This window comes from Tasmannia lanceolata, unplaced genomic scaffold, assembly GCF_043159265.1.
Source record: "Tasmannia lanceolata isolate RefF3 unplaced genomic scaffold, GAP_Taslan_0.1 ptg000003l, whole genome shotgun sequence".
NCBI lineage: Eukaryota > Viridiplantae > Streptophyta > Magnoliopsida > Canellales > Winteraceae > Tasmannia > Tasmannia lanceolata.
In genome coordinates this window covers 31952982-31968255 of record NW_027518680.1, presented here as the reverse complement: position 1 = coordinate 31968255, position 15274 = coordinate 31952982, and the positions used below count along the sequence as shown (strand labels likewise).

Sequence of the window (15274 nt, the reverse complement as noted above, 5' to 3'; positions counted from 1 at the left end):
CTGTCATCGCGCGATGAATCTTCCCGAGTACCCCCGAATCAATATAAGAATCGCCACGATCTGACGGGCGGATCAAAAGTTATCGTCGGAACGATATTTGTGCACCAAGGGTAGCTCACGGCCAGTAAACACCTTCCGACCGGATTCATGACTCGCATCCACTAGTACACTCATCCGCTATAGCCTGTACGTCACTGAATCTGAACAAACCCCCGCTATAATTTGACCGCAAATGAAATGTCAGAACGAATTCCGTTTATCGAATCAAACGACAGTATCACCCCGCCATAATAAAGACCGGACGTCTTTGAATTCACCATCCGGAAGAAAATAAAAAGATCCGAACCGAAACGTAGGAGGCGACGCACTAAACGTGCGTTTCAGTTCGCATCGATGTTCCAGAACCGAAAGATTGTTCGAAAAAAGTGGTAGATAGCCGAAAAAAGTGACAGGGGTGCAACACGAGGACTTCCCAGGAGGTCACCCATCCTAGTACTACTCTCGCCCAAGCACGCTTAACTTCGGAGTTCTGATGGGATCCAGTGCATTTGTGCTGGTATGATCGCACCCAGCATGCCTCTCCATTGTCAAAGTAATAAAGAGTTTCCACTCGCATTGTCGTACGAAGTCCGTTTAAATGAAAGTGCGAAAAAATCCTGCTAGATGACACCGGATGGACGATCCGAGCATGTCGGAAAGCCGGATGACCGCCAGGGCTGTCATCGCGCGATTAATCTTCCCGAGTACCCCCGAATCAATATAAGAATCGCCACGATCTGACGGGCGGATCAAAAGTTATCGTCGGAACGATATTTGTGCACCAAGGGTAGCTCACGGCCAGTAAACACCTTCCGACCGGATTCATGACTTTCATCCACTAGTACACTCATCCGCTATAGCTTGTACGTCACTGAATCTAAACAAACCCCCGCTATAATTTGACCGCAAATGAAATGTCAGAACGAATTCCGTTTATCGAATCAAACGACACTATCACCCCGCCATAATAAAGACCGGACGTATTTGAATTCACTATCCGGCAGAAAATAAAAAGATCCCAACCGAAACGTAGGAGGCGTCGCCCTAAACGTGCGTTTCAGTTCGCATCGATGTTCCAGAACCGAAAGATTGTTCGAAAAAAGTGGTAGATAGCCGAAAAAAGTGACAGGGGTGCAACACGAGGACTTCCCAGGAGGTCACCCATCCTAGTACTACTCTCGCCCAAGCACGCTTAACTTCGGAGTTCTGATGGGATCCAGTGCATTTGTGCTGGTATGATCGCACACAGCATGCCTCTCCATTGTCAAAGTAATAAAGAGTTTCCACTCGCATTGTCGTACGAAGTCCGTTTAAATGAAAGTGCGAAAAAATCCTGCTAGATGACACCGGATGGACGATCCGAGCATGTCGGGAAGCCGGATGACCGCCAGGGCTGTCATCGCGCGATGAATCTTCCTGATTACCCCCGAATCAATATAAGAATCGCCACGATCTGACGGGCGGATCAAAAGTTATCGTCGGAACGATATTTGTGCACCAAGGGTAGCTCACGGCCAGTAAACACCTTCCGACCGGATTCATGACTCGCATCCACTAGTACACTCATCCGCTATAGCCTGTACGTCACTGAATCTAAACAAACCCCCGCTATAATTTGACCGCAAATGAAATGTCAGAACGAATTCCGTTTATCGAATCAAACGACACTATCACCCCGCCATAATAAAGACCGGACGTCTTCGAATTCACCATCCGGAAGAAAATAAAAAGATCCGAACCGAAACCTAGGAGGCGACGCACTAAACGTGCGTTTCAGTTCGCATCGATATTTCAGAACCGAAAGATTTTTCGAAAAAAGTGGTAGATAGCCCAAAAAAGTGACAGGGGTGCAACACGAGGACTTCCCAGGAGGTCACCCATCCTAGTACTACTCTCGCCCAAGCACGCTTAACTTCGGAGTTCTGATGGGATCCAGTGCATTTGTGCTGGTATGATCGCACCCAGCATGCCTATCCATTGTCAAAATAAAGAGTTTCCACTCGCATTGTCGTACGAAGTCCGTTTAAATGAAAGTGCGAAAAAATCCTGCTAGATAACATCGGATGGACGATCCGAGCATGTCGGGAAGCCGGATGACCGCCAGGGCTGTCATCGCGCGATGAATCTTCCCGATTACCCCCGAATCAATATAAGAATCGCCACGATCTGACGGGCGGATCAAAAGTTATCGTCGGAACGATATTTGTGCACCAAGGGTAGCTCACGGTCAGTAAACACCTTCCGACCGGATTCATGACTCGCATCCACTAGTACACTCATCCGCTATAGCCTGTACGCCACTGAATCTAAACAAACCCCCGCTATAATTTGACCGCAAATGAAATGTCAGAACGAATTCCGTTTATCGAATCAAACGACACTATCACCTCGCCATAATAAAGACCGGACGTCTTCGAATTCACCATCCGGAAGAAAATAAAAAGATCCGAACCAAAACCTAGGAGGCGACGCACTAAACGTGCGTTTCAGTTCGCTTCAATATTCCAGAACCGAAAGATTGTTCGAAAAAAGTGGTAGATAGCCGAAAAAAGTGACAGAGGTGCAACACGAGGACTTCCCAGGAGGTCACCCATCCTAGTACTACTCTCGCCCAAGCACGCTTAACTTCGGAGTTCTGATGGGATCCAATGCATTTTTGGTGGTATGATCTCACCCAGCATGCCTCTCCATTGTCAAAGTAATAAAGAGTTTCGACTCGCATTGTCGTACGAAGTCCGTTTAAATGAAAGTGCGAAAAAATCCTGCTAGATGCCATCGGATGGACGATCCGAGCATGTCGGGAAGCCGGATGACCGCCAGGGCTGTCATCGCGCGATGAATCTTCCCGATTACCCCCGAATCAATATAAGAATCGCCACGATCTGACGGGCGGATCAAAAGTTATCGTCGGAACGATATTTGTGCACCAAGGGTAGCTCACGGCCAGTAAACACCTTCCGACCGGATTCATGACTCGCATCCACTAGTACACTCATCCGCTATAGCCTGTACGTCACTGAATCTAAACAAACCCCCGCTATAATTTGACCGCAAATGAAATGTCAGAACGAATTCCGTTTATCGAATCAAACGACACTATCACCCCGCCGTAATAAAGACCGGAGGTATTTGAATTCACCATCCGGAAGAAAATAAAAAGATCCGAACCGAAACGTAGGAGGCGTCGCAATAAACGTGCGTTTCAGTTCGCATCGATGTTCCAGAACCGAAAGATTGTTCGAAAAAAGTGGTAGATAGCCGAAAAAAGTGACAGGGGTGCAACACGAGGACTTCCCAGGAGGTCACCCATCCTAGTACTACTCTCGCCCAAGCACGCTTAACTTCGGAGTTCTGATGGGATCCAGTGCATTTGTGCTGGTATGATCGGACCCAGCATGCCTCTCCATTGTCAAAGTAATAAAGAGTTTCCACTCGCTTTGTCGTACGAAGTCCGTTTAAATGAAAGTGCGAAAAAATCCTGCTAGATGACATCGGATGGACGATCCGAGCATGTCGGGAAGCCGGATGACCGCCAAGGCTGTCATCGCGCGATGAATCTTCCCGATTACCCCCGAATCAATATAAGAATCGCCACGATCTGACGGGCGGATCAAAAGTTATCGTCGGAACGATATTTGTGCACCAAGGGTAGCTCACGGCCAGTAAACACCTTCCGACCGGATTCATGACTCGCATCCACTAGTACACTCATCCGCTATAGCCTGTACGTCACTGAATCTAAACAAACCCCCGCTATAATTTGACCGCAAATGAAATGTCAGAACGAATTCCGTTTATCGAATCAAACGACACTATCACCCCGCCATAATAAAGACCGGACGTCTTCGAATTCACCATCCGGAAGAAAATAAAAAGATACGAACCGAAACCAAGGAGGCGACGCACTAAACGTGCGTTTCAGTTCGCATTGATATTCCAAAACCGAAAGATTGTTCGAAAAAAGTGGTAGATAGCCGAAAAAAGTGACAGGGGTGCAACACGAGGACTTCCCAGGAGGTCACCCATCCTAGTACTACTCTCGCCCAAGCACGCTTAACTTCGGATTTCTGATGGGATCCAGTGCATTTGTGCTGGTATGATCGCACCCAGCATGCCTCTCCATTGTCAAAGTAATAAAGAGTTTCCACTCGCATTGTCGTACGAAGTCCGTTTAAATGAAAGTGCGAAAAAATCCTGCTAGATGACATCGGATGGACGATCCGAGCATGTCGGGAAGCCGGATGACCGCCAAGGCTGTCATCGCGCGATGAATCTTCCCGATTACCCCCGAATCAATATAAGAATCGCCACGATCTGACGGGCGGATCAAAAGTTATCGTCGGAACGATATTTGTGCACCAAGGGTAGCTCACGGCCAGTAAACACCTTCCGACCGGATTCATGACTCGCATCCACTAGTACACTCATCCGCTATAGCCTGTACGTCACTGAATCTAAACAAACCCCCGCTATAATTTGACCGCAAATGAAATGTCAGAACGAATTCCGTTTATCGAATCAAACGACACTATCACCCCGCCATAATAAAGACCGGACGTCTTCGAATTCACCATCCGGAAGAAAATAAAAAGATACGAACCGAAACCAAGGAGGCGACGCACTAAACGTGCGTTTCAGTTCGCATCGATATTCCAAAACCGAAAGATTGTTCGAAAAAAGTGGTAGATAGCCGAAAAAAGTGACAGGGGTGCAACACGAGGACTTCCCAGGAGGTCACCCATCCTAGTACTACTCTCGCCCAAGCACGCTTAACTTCGGATTTCTGATGGGATCCAGTGCATTTGTGCTGGTATGATCGCACCCAGCATGCCTCTCCATTGTCAAAGTAATAAAGAGTTTCCACTCGCATTGTCGTACGAAGTCCGTTTAAATGAAAGTGCGAAAAAATCCTGCTAGATGACACCGGATGGACGATCCGAGCATGTCGGGAAGCCGGATAAACGCCAGGGCTGTCATCGCGCGATGAATCTTCCCGAGTACCCCCGAATCAATATAAGAATCGCCACGATCTGACGGGCGGATCAAAAGTTATCGTCGGAACGATATTTGTGCACCAAGGGTAGCTCACGGCCAGTAAACACCTTCCGACCGGATTCATGACTCGCATCCACTAGTACACTCATCCGCTATAGCCTGTACGTCACTGAATCTAAACAAACCCCCGCTATAATTTGACCGCAAATGAAATGTCAGAACGAATTCCGTTTATCGAATCAAACGACACTATCACCCCGCCATAATAAAGACCGGACGTATTTGAATTCACTATCCGGCAGAAAATAAAAAGATCCCAACCGAAACGTAGGAGGCGTCGCCCTAAACGTGCGTTTCAGTTCGCATCGATGTTCCAGAACCGAAAGATTGTTCGAAAAAAGTGGTAGATAGCCGAAAAAAGTGACAGGGGTGCAACACGAGGACTTCCCAGGAGGTCACCCATCCTAGTACTACTCTCGCCCAAGCACGCTTAACTTCGGAGTTCTGATGGGATCTAGTGCATTTGTGCTGGTATGATCGCACCCAGCATGCCTCTCCATTGTCAAAGTAATAAAGAGTTTCCACTCGCATTGTCGTACGAAGTCCGTTTAAATGAAAGTGCGAAAAAATCCTGCTAGATGACACCGGATGGACGATCCGAGCATGTCGGGAAGCCGGATGACCGCCAAGGCTGTCATCGCGCGATGAATCTTCCTGATTACCCCCGAATCAATATAAGAATCGCCACGATCTGACGGGCGGATCAAAAGTTATCGTCGGAACGATATTTGTGCACCAAGGGTAGCTCACGGCCAGTAAACACCTTCCGACCGGATTCATGACTCGCATCCACTAGTACACTCATCCGCTATAGCCTGTACGTCACTGAATCTAAACAAACCCCCGCTATAATTTGACCGCAAATGAAATGTCAGAACGAATTCCGTTTATCGAATCAAACGACACTATCACCCCGCCATAATAAAGACCGGACGTCTTCGAATTCACCATCCGGAAGAAAATAAAAAGATCCGAACCGAAACCTAGGAGGCGACGCACTAAACGTGCGTTTCAGTTCGCATCGATATTTCAGAACCGAAAGATTTTTCGAAAAAAGTGGTAGATAGCCCAAAAAAGTGACAGGGGTGCAACACGAGGACTTCCCAGGAGGTCACCCATCCTAGTACTACTCTCGCCCAAGCACGCTTAACTTCGGAGTTCTGATGGGATCCAGTGCATTTGTGCTGGTATGATCGCACCCAGCATGCCTATCCATTGTCAAAATAAAGAGTTTCCACTCGCATTGTCGTACGAAGTCCGTTTAAATGAAAGTGCGAAAAAATCCTGCTAGATAACATCGGATGGACGATCCGAGCATGTCGGGAAGCCGGATGACCGCCAGGGCTGTCATCGCGCGATGAATCTTCCCGATTACCCCCGAATCAATATAAGAATCGCCACGATCTGACGGGCGGATCAAAAGTTATCGTCGGAACGATATTTGTGCACCAAGGGTAGCTCACGGTCAGTAAACACCTTCCGACCGGATTCATGACTCGCATCCACTAGTACACTCATCCGCTATAGCCTGTACGCCACTGAATCTAAACAAACCCCCGCTATAATTTGACCGCAAATGAAATGTCAGAACGAATTCCGTTTATCGAATCAAACGACACTATCACCTCGCCATAATAAAGACCGGACGTCTTCGAATTCACCATCCGGAAGAAAATAAAAAGATCCGAACTAAAACCTAGGAGGCGACGCACTAAACGTGCGTTTCAGTTCGCTTCAATATTCCAGAACCGAAAGATTGTTCGAAAAAAGTGGTAGATAGCCGAAAAAAGTGACAGAGGTGCAACACGAGGACTTCCCAGGAGGTCACCCATCCTAGTACTACTCTCGCCCAAGCACGCTTAACTTCGGAGTTCTGATGGGATCCAATGCATTTTTGGTGGTATGATCTCACCCAGCATGCCTCTCCATTGTCAAAGTAATAAAGAGTTTCGACTCGCATTGTCGTACGAAGTCCGTTTAAATGAAAGTGCGAAAAAATCCTGCTAGATGCCATCGGATGGACGATCCGAGCATGTCGGGAAGCCGGATGACCGCCAGGGCTGTCATCGCGCGATGAATCTTCCCGATTACCCCCGAATCAATATAAGAATCGCCACGATCTGACGGGCGGATCAAAAGTTATCGTCGGAACGATATTTGTGCACCAAGGGTAGCTCACGGCCAGTAAACACCTTCCGACCGGATTCATGACTCGCATCCACTAGTACACTCATCCGCTATAGCCTGTACGTCACTGAATCTAAACAAACCCCCGCTATAATTTGACCGCAAATGAAATGTCAGAACGAATTCCGTTTATCGAATCAAACGACACTATCACCCCGCCGTAATAAAGACCGGAGGTATTTGAATTCACCATCCGGAAGAAAATAAAAAGATCCGAACCGAAACGTAGGAGGCGTCGCAATAAACGTGCGTTTCAGTTCGCATCGATGTTCCAGAACCGAAAGATTGTTCGAAAAAAGTGGTAGATAGCCGAAAAAAGTGACAGGGGTGCAACACGAGGACTTCCCAGGAGGTCACCCATCCTAGTACTACTCTCGCCCAAGCACGCTTAACTTCGGAGTTCTGATGGGATCCAGTGCATTTGTGCTGGTATGATCGGACCCAGCATGCCTCTCCATTGTCAAAGTAATAAAGAGTTTCCACTCGCTTTGTCGTACGAAGTCCGTTTAAATGAAAGTGCGAAAAAATCCTGCTAGATGACATCGGATGGACGATCCGAGCATGTCGGGAAGCCGGATGACCGCCAAGGCTGTCATCGCGCGATGAATCTTCCCGATTACCCCCGAATCAATATAAGAATCGCCACGATCTGACGGGCGGATCAAAAGTTATCGTCGGAACGATATTTGTGCACCAAGGGTAGCTCACGGCCAGTAAACACCTTCCGACCGGATTCATGACTCGCATCCACTAGTACACTCATCCGCTATAGCCTGTACGTCACTGAATCTAAACAAACCCCCGCTATAATTTGACCGCAAATGAAATGTCAGAACGAATTCCGTTTATCGAATCAAACGACACTATCACCCCGCCATAATAAAGACCGGACGTCTTCGAATTCACCATCCGGAAGAAAATAAAAAGATCCGAACCGAAACCAAGGAGGCGACGCACTAAACGTGCGTTTCAGTTCGCTTCAATATTCCAGAACCGAAAGATTGTTCGAAAAAAGTGGTAGATAGCCGAAAAAAGTGACAGAGGTGCAACACGAGGACTTCCCAGGAGGTCACCCATCCTAGTACTACTCTCGCCCAAGCACGCTTAACTTCGGAGTTCTGATGGGATCCAATGCATTTTTGGTGGTATGATCTCACCCAGCATGCCTCTCCATTGTCAAAGTAATAAAGAGTTTCGACTCGCATTGTCGTACGAAGTCCGTTTAAATGAAAGTGCGAAAAAATCCTGCTAGATGCCATCGGATGGACGATCCGAGCATGTCGGGAAGCCGGATGACCGCCAGGGCTGTCATCGCGCGATGAATCTTCCCGATTACCCCCGAATCAATATAAGAATCGCCACGATCTGACGGGCGGATCAAAAGTTATCGTCGGAACGATATTTGTGCACCAAGGGTAGCTCACGGCCAGTAAACACCTTCCGACCGGATTCATGACTCGCATCCACTAGTACACTCATCCGCTATAGCCTGTACGTCACTGAATCTAAACAAACCCCCGCTATAATTTGACCGCAAATGAAATGTCAGAACGAATTCCGTTTATCGAATCAAACGACACTATCACCCCGCCGTAATAAAGACCGGAGGTATTTGAATTCACCATCCGGAAGAAAATAAAAAGATCCGAACCGAAACGTAGGAGGCGTCGCAATAAACGTGCGTTTCAGTTCGCATCGATGTTCCAGAACCGAAAGATTGTTCGAAAAAAGTGGTAGATAGCCGAAAAAAGTGACAGGGGTGCAACACGAGGACTTCCCAGGAGGTCACCCATCCTAGTACTACTCTCGCCCAAGCACGCTTAACTTCGGAGTTCTGATGGGATCCAGTGCATTTGTGCTGGTATGATCGGACCCAGCATGCCTCTCCATTGTCAAAGTAATAAAGAGTTTCCACTCGCTTTGTCGTACGAAGTCCGTTTAAATGAAAGTGCGAAAAAATCCTGCTAGATGACATCGGATGGACGATCCGAGCATGTCGGGAAGCCGGATGACCGCCAAGGCTGTCATCGCGCGATGAATCTTCCCGATTACCCCCGAATCAATATAAGAATCGCCACGATCTGACGGGCGGATCAAAAGTTATCGTCGGAACGATATTTGTGCACCAAGGGTAGCTCACGGCCAGTAAACACCTTCCGACCGGATTCATGACTCGCATCCACTAGTACACTCATCCGCTATAGCCTGTACGTCACTGAATCTAAACAAACCCCCGCTATAATTTGACCGCAAATGAAATGTCAGAACGAATTCCGTTTATCGAATCAAACGACACTATCACCCCGCCATAATAAAGACCGGACGTCTTCGAATTCACCATCCGGAAGAAAATAAAAAGATACGAACCGAAACCAAGGAGGCGACGCACTAAACGTGCGTTTCAGTTCGCATCGATATTCCAAAACCGAAAGATTGTTCGAAAAAAGTGGTAGATAGCCGAAAAAAGTGACAGGGGTGCAACACGAGGACTTCCCAGGAGGTCACCCATCCTAGTACTACTCTCGCCCAAGCACGCTTAACTTCGGATTTCTGATGGGATCCAGTGCATTTGTGCTGGTATGATCGCACCCAGCATGCCTCTCCATTGTCAAAGTAATAAAGAGTTTCCACTCGCATTGTCGTACGAAGTCCGTTTAAATGAAAGTGCGAAAAAATCCTGCTAGATGACACCGGATGGACGATCCGAGCATGTCGGGAAGCCGGATAAACGCCAGGGCTGTCATCGCGCGATGAATCTTCCCGAGTACCCCCGAATCAATATAAGAATCGCCACGATCTGACGGGCGGATCAAAAGTTATCGTCGGAACGATATTTGTGCACCAAGGGTAGCTCACGGCCAGTAAACACCTTCCGACCGGATTCATGACTCGCATCCACTAGTACACTCATCCGCTATAGCCTGTACGTCACTGAATCTAAACAAACCCCCGCTATAATTTGACCGCAAATGAAATGTCAGAACGAATTCCGTTTATCGAATCAAACGACACTATCACCCCGCCGTAATAAAGACCGGAGGTATTTGAATTCACCATCCGGAAGAAAATAAAAAGATCCGAACCGAAACGTAGGAGGCGTCGCAATAAACGTGCGTTTCAGTTCGCATCGATGTTCCAGAACCGAAAGATTGTTCGAAAAAAGTGGTAGATAGCCGAAAAAAGTGACAGGGGTGCAACACGAGGACTTCCCAGGAGGTCACCCATCCTAGTACTACTCTCGCCCAAGCACGCTTAACTTCGGAGTTCTGATGGGATCCAGTGCATTTGTGCTGGTATGATCGGACCCAGCATGCCTCTCCATTGTCAAAGTAATAAAGAGTTTCCACTCGCTTTGTCGTACGAAGTCCGTTTAAATGAAAGTGCGAAAAAATCCTGCTAGATGACATCGGATGGACGATCCGAGCATGTCGGGAAGCCGGATGACCGCCAAGGCTGTCATCGCGCGATGAATCTTCCCGATTACCCCCGAATCAATATAAGAATCGCCACGATCTGACGGGCGGATCAAAAGTTATCGTCGGAACGATATTTGTGCACCAAGGGTAGCTCACGGCCAGTAAACACCTTCCGACCGGATTCATGACTCGCATCCACTAGTACACTCATCCGCTATAGCCTGTACGTCACTGAATCTAAACAAACCCCCGCTATAATTTGACCGCAAATGAAATGTCAGAACGAATTCCGTTTATCGAATCAAACGACACTATCACCCCGCCATAATAAAGACCGGACGTCTTTGAATTCACCATCCGGAAGAAAATAAAAAGATACGAACCGAAACCAAGGAGGCGACGCACTAAACGTGCGTTTCAGTTCGCATCGATATTCCAAAACCGAAAGATTGTTCGAAAAAAGTGGTAGATAGCCGAAAAAAGTGACAGGGGTGCAACACGAGGACTTCCCAGGAGGTCACCCATCCTAGTACTACTCTCGCCCAAGCACGCTTAACTTCGGATTTCTGATTGGATCCAGTGCATTTGTGCTGGTATGATCGCACCCAGCATGCCTCTCCATTGTCAAAGTAATAAAGAGTTTCCACTCGCATTGTCGTACGAAGTCCGTTTAAATGAAAGTGCGAAAAAATCCTGCTAGATGACACCGGATGGACGATCCGAGCATGTCGGGAAGCCTGATAAACGCCAGGGCTGTCATCGCGCGATGAATCTTCCCGAGTACCCCCGAATCAATATAAGAATCGCCACGATCTGACGGGCGGATCAAAAGTTATCGTCGGAACGATATTTGTGCACCAAGGGTAGCTCACGGCCAGTAAACACCTTCCGACCGGATTCATGACTCGCATCCACTAGTACACTCATCCGCTATAGCCTGTACGTCACTGAATCTAAACAAACCCCCGCTATAATTTGACCGCAAATGAAATGTCAGAACGAATTCCGTTTATCGAATCAAACGACACTATCACCCCGCCATAATAAAGACCGAACGTATTTGAATTCACCATCCGAAAGAAAATAAAAAGATCCGAACCGAAACGTAGGAGGCGACGCACTAAACGTGCGTTTCAGTTCGCATCGATGTTCCAGAACCGAAAGATTGTTCGAAAAAAGTGGTAGATAGCCGAAAAAAGTGACAGGGGTGCAACACGAGGACTTCCCAGGAGGTCACCCATCCTAGTACTACTCTCGCCCAAGCACGCTTAACTTCGGAGTTCTGATGGGATCCAGTGCATTTGTGCTGGTATGATCGCACCCAGCATGCCTATCCATTGTCAAAATAAAGAGTTTCCACTCGCATTGTCGTACGAAGTCCGTTTAAATGAAAGTGCGAAAAAATCCTGCTAGATAACATCGGATGGACGATCCGAGCATGTCGGGAAGCCGGATGACCGCCAGGGCTGTCATCGCGCGATGAATCTTCCCGATTACCCCCGAATCAATATAAGAATCGCCACGATCTGACGGGCGGATCAAAAGTTATCGTCGGAACGATATTTGTGCACCAAGGGTAGCTCACGGTCAGTAAACACCTTCCGACCGGATTCATGACTCGCATCCACTAGTACACTCATCCGCTATAGCCTGTACGCCACTGAATCTAAACAAACCCCCGCTATAATTTGACCGCAAATGAAATGTCAGAACGAATTCCGTTTATCGAATCAAACGACACTATCACCTCGCCATAATAAAGACCGGACGTCTTCGAATTCACCATCCGGAAGAAAATAAAAAGATCCGAACCAAAACCTAGGAGGCGACGCACTAAACGTGCGTTTCAGTTCGCTTCAATATTCCAGAACCGAAAGATTGTTCGAAAAAAGTGGTAGATAGCCGAAAAAAGTGACAGAGGTGCAACACGAGGACTTCCCAGGAGGTCACCCATCCTAGTACTACTCTCGCCCAAGCACGCTTAACTTCGGAGTTCTGATGGGATCCAATGCATTTTTGGTGGTATGATCTCACCCAGCATGCCTCTCCATTGTCAAAGTAATAAAGAGTTTCGACTCGCATTGTCGTACGAAGTCCGTTTAAATGAAAGTGCGAAAAAATCCTGCTAGATGCCATCGGATGGACGATCCGAGCATGTCGGGAAGCCGGATGACCGCCAGGGCTGTCATCGCGCGATGAATCTTCCCGATTACCCCCGAATCAATATAAGAATCGCCACGATCTGACGGGCGGATCAAAAGTTATCGTCGGAACGATATTTGTGCACCAAGGGTAGCTCACGGCCAGTAAACACCTTCCGACCGGATTCATGACTCGCATCCACTAGTACACTCATCCGCTATAGCCTGTACGTCACTGAATCTAAACAAACCCCCGCTATAATTTGACCGCAAATGAAATGTCAGAACGAATTCCGTTTATCGAATCAAACGACACTATCACCCCGCCGTAATAAAGACCGGAGGTATTTGAATTCACCATCCGGAAGAAAATAAAAAGATCCGAACCGAAACGTAGGAGGCGTCGCAATAAACGTGCGTTTCAGTTCGCATCGATGTTCCAGAACCGAAAGATTGTTCGAAAAAAGTGGTAGATAGCCGAAAAAAGTGACAGGGGTGCAACACGAGGACTTCCCAGGAGGTCACCCATCCTAGTACTACTCTCGCCCAAGCACGCTTAACTTCGGAGTTCTGATGGGATCCAGTGCATTTGTGCTGGTATGATCGGACCCAGCATGCCTCTCCATTGTCAAAGTAATAAAGAGTTTCCACTCGCTTTGTCGTACGAAGTCCGTTTAAATGAAAGTGCGAAAAAATCCTGCTAGATGACATCGGATGGACGATCCGAGCATGTCGGGAAGCCGGATGACCGCCAAGGCTGTCATCGCGCGATGAATCTTCCCGATTACCCCCGAATCAATATAAGAATCGCCACGATCTGACGGGCGGATCAAAAGTTATCGTCGGAACGATATTTGTGCACCAAGGGTAGCTCACGGCCAGTAAACACCTTCCGACCGGATTCATGACTCGCATCCACTAGTACACTCATCCGCTATAGCCTGTACGTCACTGAATCTAAACAAACCCCCGCTATAATTTGACCGCAAATGAAATGTCAGAACGAATTCCGTTTATCGAATCAAACGACACTATCACCCCGCCATAATAAAGACCGGACGTCTTCGAATTCACCATCCGGAAGAAAATAAAAAGATACGAACCGAAACCAAGGAGGCGACGCACTAAACGTGCGTTTCAGTTCGCATCGATATTCCAAAACCGAAAGATTGTTCGAAAAAAGTGGTAGATAGCCGAAAAAAGTGACAGGGGTGCAACACGAGGACTTCCCAGGAGGTCACCCATCCTAGTACTACTCTCGCCCAAGCACGCTTAACTTCGGATTTCTGATGGGATCCAGTGCATTTGTGCTGGTATGATCGCACCCAGCATGCCTCTCCATTGTCAAAGTAATAAAGAGTTTCCACTCGCATTGTCGTACGAAGTCCGTTTAAATGAAAGTGCGAAAAAATCCTGCTAGATGACACCGGATGGACGATCCGAGCATGTCGGGAAGCCGGATAAACGCCAGGGCTGTCATCGCGCGATGAATCTTCCCGAGTACCCCCGAATCAATATAAGAATCGCCACGATCTGACGGGCGGATCAAAAGTTATCGTCGGAACGATATTTGTGCACCAAGGGTAGCTCACGGCCAGTAAACACCTTCCGACCGGATTCATGACTCGCATCCACTAGTACACTCATCCGCTATAGCCTGTACGTCACTGAATCTAAACAAACCCCCGCTATAATTTGACCGCAAATGAAATGTCAGAACGAATTCCGTTTATCGAATCAAACGACACTATCACCCCGCCGTAATAAAGACCGGAGGTATTTGAATTCACCATCCGGAAGAAAATAAAAAGATCCGAACCGAAACGTAGGAGGCGTCGCAATAAACGTGCGTTTCAGTTCGCATCGATGTTCCAGAACCGAAAGATTGTTCGAAAAAAGTGGTAGATAGCCGAAAAAAGTGACAGGGGTGCAACACGAGGACTTCCCAGGAGGTCACCCATCCTAGTACTACTCTCGCCCAAGCACGCTTAACTTCGGAGTTCTGATGGGATCCAGTGCATTTGTGCTGGTATGATCGGACCCAGCATGCCTCTCCATTGTCAAAGTAATAAAGAGTTTCCACTCGCTTTGTCGTACGAAGTCCGTTTAAATGAAAGTGCGAAAAAATCCTGCTAGATGACATCGGATGGACGATCCGAGCATGTCGGGAAGCCGGATGACCGCCAAGGCTGTCATCGCGCGATGAATCTTCCCGATTACCCCCGAATCAATATAAGAATCGCCACGATCTGACGGGCGGATCAAAAGTTATCGTCGGAACGATATTTGTGCACCAAGGGTAGCTCACGGCCAGTAAACACCTTCCGACCGGATTCATGACTCGCATCCACTAGTACACTCATCCGCTATAGCCTGTACGTCACTGAATCTAAACAAACCCCCGCTATAATTTGACCGCAAATGAAATGTCAGAAC

At 47.7% G+C, this 15274-nt stretch overlaps 21 non-coding genes across 21 annotated transcripts; all 21 read right to left on the bottom strand.

Annotated features, from left to right (window-relative positions):
* Nucleotides 1–451: 451 nt before the first annotated feature.
* Nucleotides 452–570, bottom strand: LOC143872765 (5S ribosomal RNA). Its single transcript, XR_013247498.1, has one exon. It is a non-coding gene; the product is annotated as a 5S ribosomal RNA (ribosomal RNA).
* A 597-nt stretch (nucleotides 571–1167) lies between these two features.
* LOC143873251 (5S ribosomal RNA) lies at nucleotides 1168–1286 on the bottom strand. The gene has a single exon (XR_013247971.1). It is a non-coding gene; the product is annotated as a 5S ribosomal RNA (ribosomal RNA).
* A 597-nt stretch (nucleotides 1287–1883) lies between these two features.
* LOC143872764 (5S ribosomal RNA) lies at nucleotides 1884–2002 on the bottom strand. The gene has a single exon (XR_013247497.1). It is a non-coding gene; the product is annotated as a 5S ribosomal RNA (ribosomal RNA).
* Nucleotides 2003–2596: 594 nt separating this feature from the next.
* LOC143875294 (5S ribosomal RNA) lies at nucleotides 2597–2715 on the bottom strand. The gene has a single exon (XR_013249950.1). It is a non-coding gene; the product is annotated as a 5S ribosomal RNA (ribosomal RNA).
* Nucleotides 2716–3312: 597 nt separating this feature from the next.
* Nucleotides 3313–3431, bottom strand: LOC143874168 (5S ribosomal RNA). Its single transcript, XR_013248856.1, has one exon. It is a non-coding gene; the product is annotated as a 5S ribosomal RNA (ribosomal RNA).
* A 597-nt stretch (nucleotides 3432–4028) lies between these two features.
* LOC143873913 (5S ribosomal RNA) lies at nucleotides 4029–4147 on the bottom strand. The gene has a single exon (XR_013248608.1). It is a non-coding gene; the product is annotated as a 5S ribosomal RNA (ribosomal RNA).
* Nucleotides 4148–4744: 597 nt separating this feature from the next.
* On the bottom strand, nucleotides 4745–4863 carry LOC143873912 (5S ribosomal RNA). Its single transcript, XR_013248607.1, has one exon. It is a non-coding gene; the product is annotated as a 5S ribosomal RNA (ribosomal RNA).
* Nucleotides 4864–5460: 597 nt separating this feature from the next.
* Nucleotides 5461–5579, bottom strand: LOC143873492 (5S ribosomal RNA). Its single transcript, XR_013248200.1, has one exon. It is a non-coding gene; the product is annotated as a 5S ribosomal RNA (ribosomal RNA).
* Nucleotides 5580–6176: 597 nt separating this feature from the next.
* Nucleotides 6177–6295, bottom strand: LOC143872763 (5S ribosomal RNA). Its single transcript, XR_013247496.1, has one exon. It is a non-coding gene; the product is annotated as a 5S ribosomal RNA (ribosomal RNA).
* Nucleotides 6296–6889: 594 nt separating this feature from the next.
* LOC143875293 (5S ribosomal RNA) lies at nucleotides 6890–7008 on the bottom strand. Its single transcript, XR_013249949.1, has one exon. It is a non-coding gene; the product is annotated as a 5S ribosomal RNA (ribosomal RNA).
* A 597-nt stretch (nucleotides 7009–7605) lies between these two features.
* LOC143874167 (5S ribosomal RNA) lies at nucleotides 7606–7724 on the bottom strand. The gene has a single exon (XR_013248855.1). It is a non-coding gene; the product is annotated as a 5S ribosomal RNA (ribosomal RNA).
* Nucleotides 7725–8321: 597 nt separating this feature from the next.
* On the bottom strand, nucleotides 8322–8440 carry LOC143875292 (5S ribosomal RNA). The gene has a single exon (XR_013249948.1). It is a non-coding gene; the product is annotated as a 5S ribosomal RNA (ribosomal RNA).
* Nucleotides 8441–9037: 597 nt separating this feature from the next.
* LOC143874166 (5S ribosomal RNA) lies at nucleotides 9038–9156 on the bottom strand. Its single transcript, XR_013248854.1, has one exon. It is a non-coding gene; the product is annotated as a 5S ribosomal RNA (ribosomal RNA).
* Nucleotides 9157–9753: 597 nt separating this feature from the next.
* On the bottom strand, nucleotides 9754–9872 carry LOC143873911 (5S ribosomal RNA). The gene has a single exon (XR_013248606.1). It is a non-coding gene; the product is annotated as a 5S ribosomal RNA (ribosomal RNA).
* A 597-nt stretch (nucleotides 9873–10469) lies between these two features.
* Nucleotides 10470–10588, bottom strand: LOC143874165 (5S ribosomal RNA). Its single transcript, XR_013248853.1, has one exon. It is a non-coding gene; the product is annotated as a 5S ribosomal RNA (ribosomal RNA).
* A 597-nt stretch (nucleotides 10589–11185) lies between these two features.
* On the bottom strand, nucleotides 11186–11304 carry LOC143874796 (5S ribosomal RNA). Its single transcript, XR_013249466.1, has one exon. It is a non-coding gene; the product is annotated as a 5S ribosomal RNA (ribosomal RNA).
* A 597-nt stretch (nucleotides 11305–11901) lies between these two features.
* LOC143872762 (5S ribosomal RNA) lies at nucleotides 11902–12020 on the bottom strand. Its single transcript, XR_013247495.1, has one exon. It is a non-coding gene; the product is annotated as a 5S ribosomal RNA (ribosomal RNA).
* Nucleotides 12021–12614: 594 nt separating this feature from the next.
* LOC143875291 (5S ribosomal RNA) lies at nucleotides 12615–12733 on the bottom strand. The gene has a single exon (XR_013249947.1). It is a non-coding gene; the product is annotated as a 5S ribosomal RNA (ribosomal RNA).
* Nucleotides 12734–13330: 597 nt separating this feature from the next.
* On the bottom strand, nucleotides 13331–13449 carry LOC143874163 (5S ribosomal RNA). Its single transcript, XR_013248852.1, has one exon. It is a non-coding gene; the product is annotated as a 5S ribosomal RNA (ribosomal RNA).
* A 597-nt stretch (nucleotides 13450–14046) lies between these two features.
* Nucleotides 14047–14165, bottom strand: LOC143873910 (5S ribosomal RNA). The gene has a single exon (XR_013248605.1). It is a non-coding gene; the product is annotated as a 5S ribosomal RNA (ribosomal RNA).
* Nucleotides 14166–14762: 597 nt separating this feature from the next.
* LOC143874162 (5S ribosomal RNA) lies at nucleotides 14763–14881 on the bottom strand. Its single transcript, XR_013248851.1, has one exon. It is a non-coding gene; the product is annotated as a 5S ribosomal RNA (ribosomal RNA).
* Nucleotides 14882–15274: the final 393 nt, after the last annotated feature.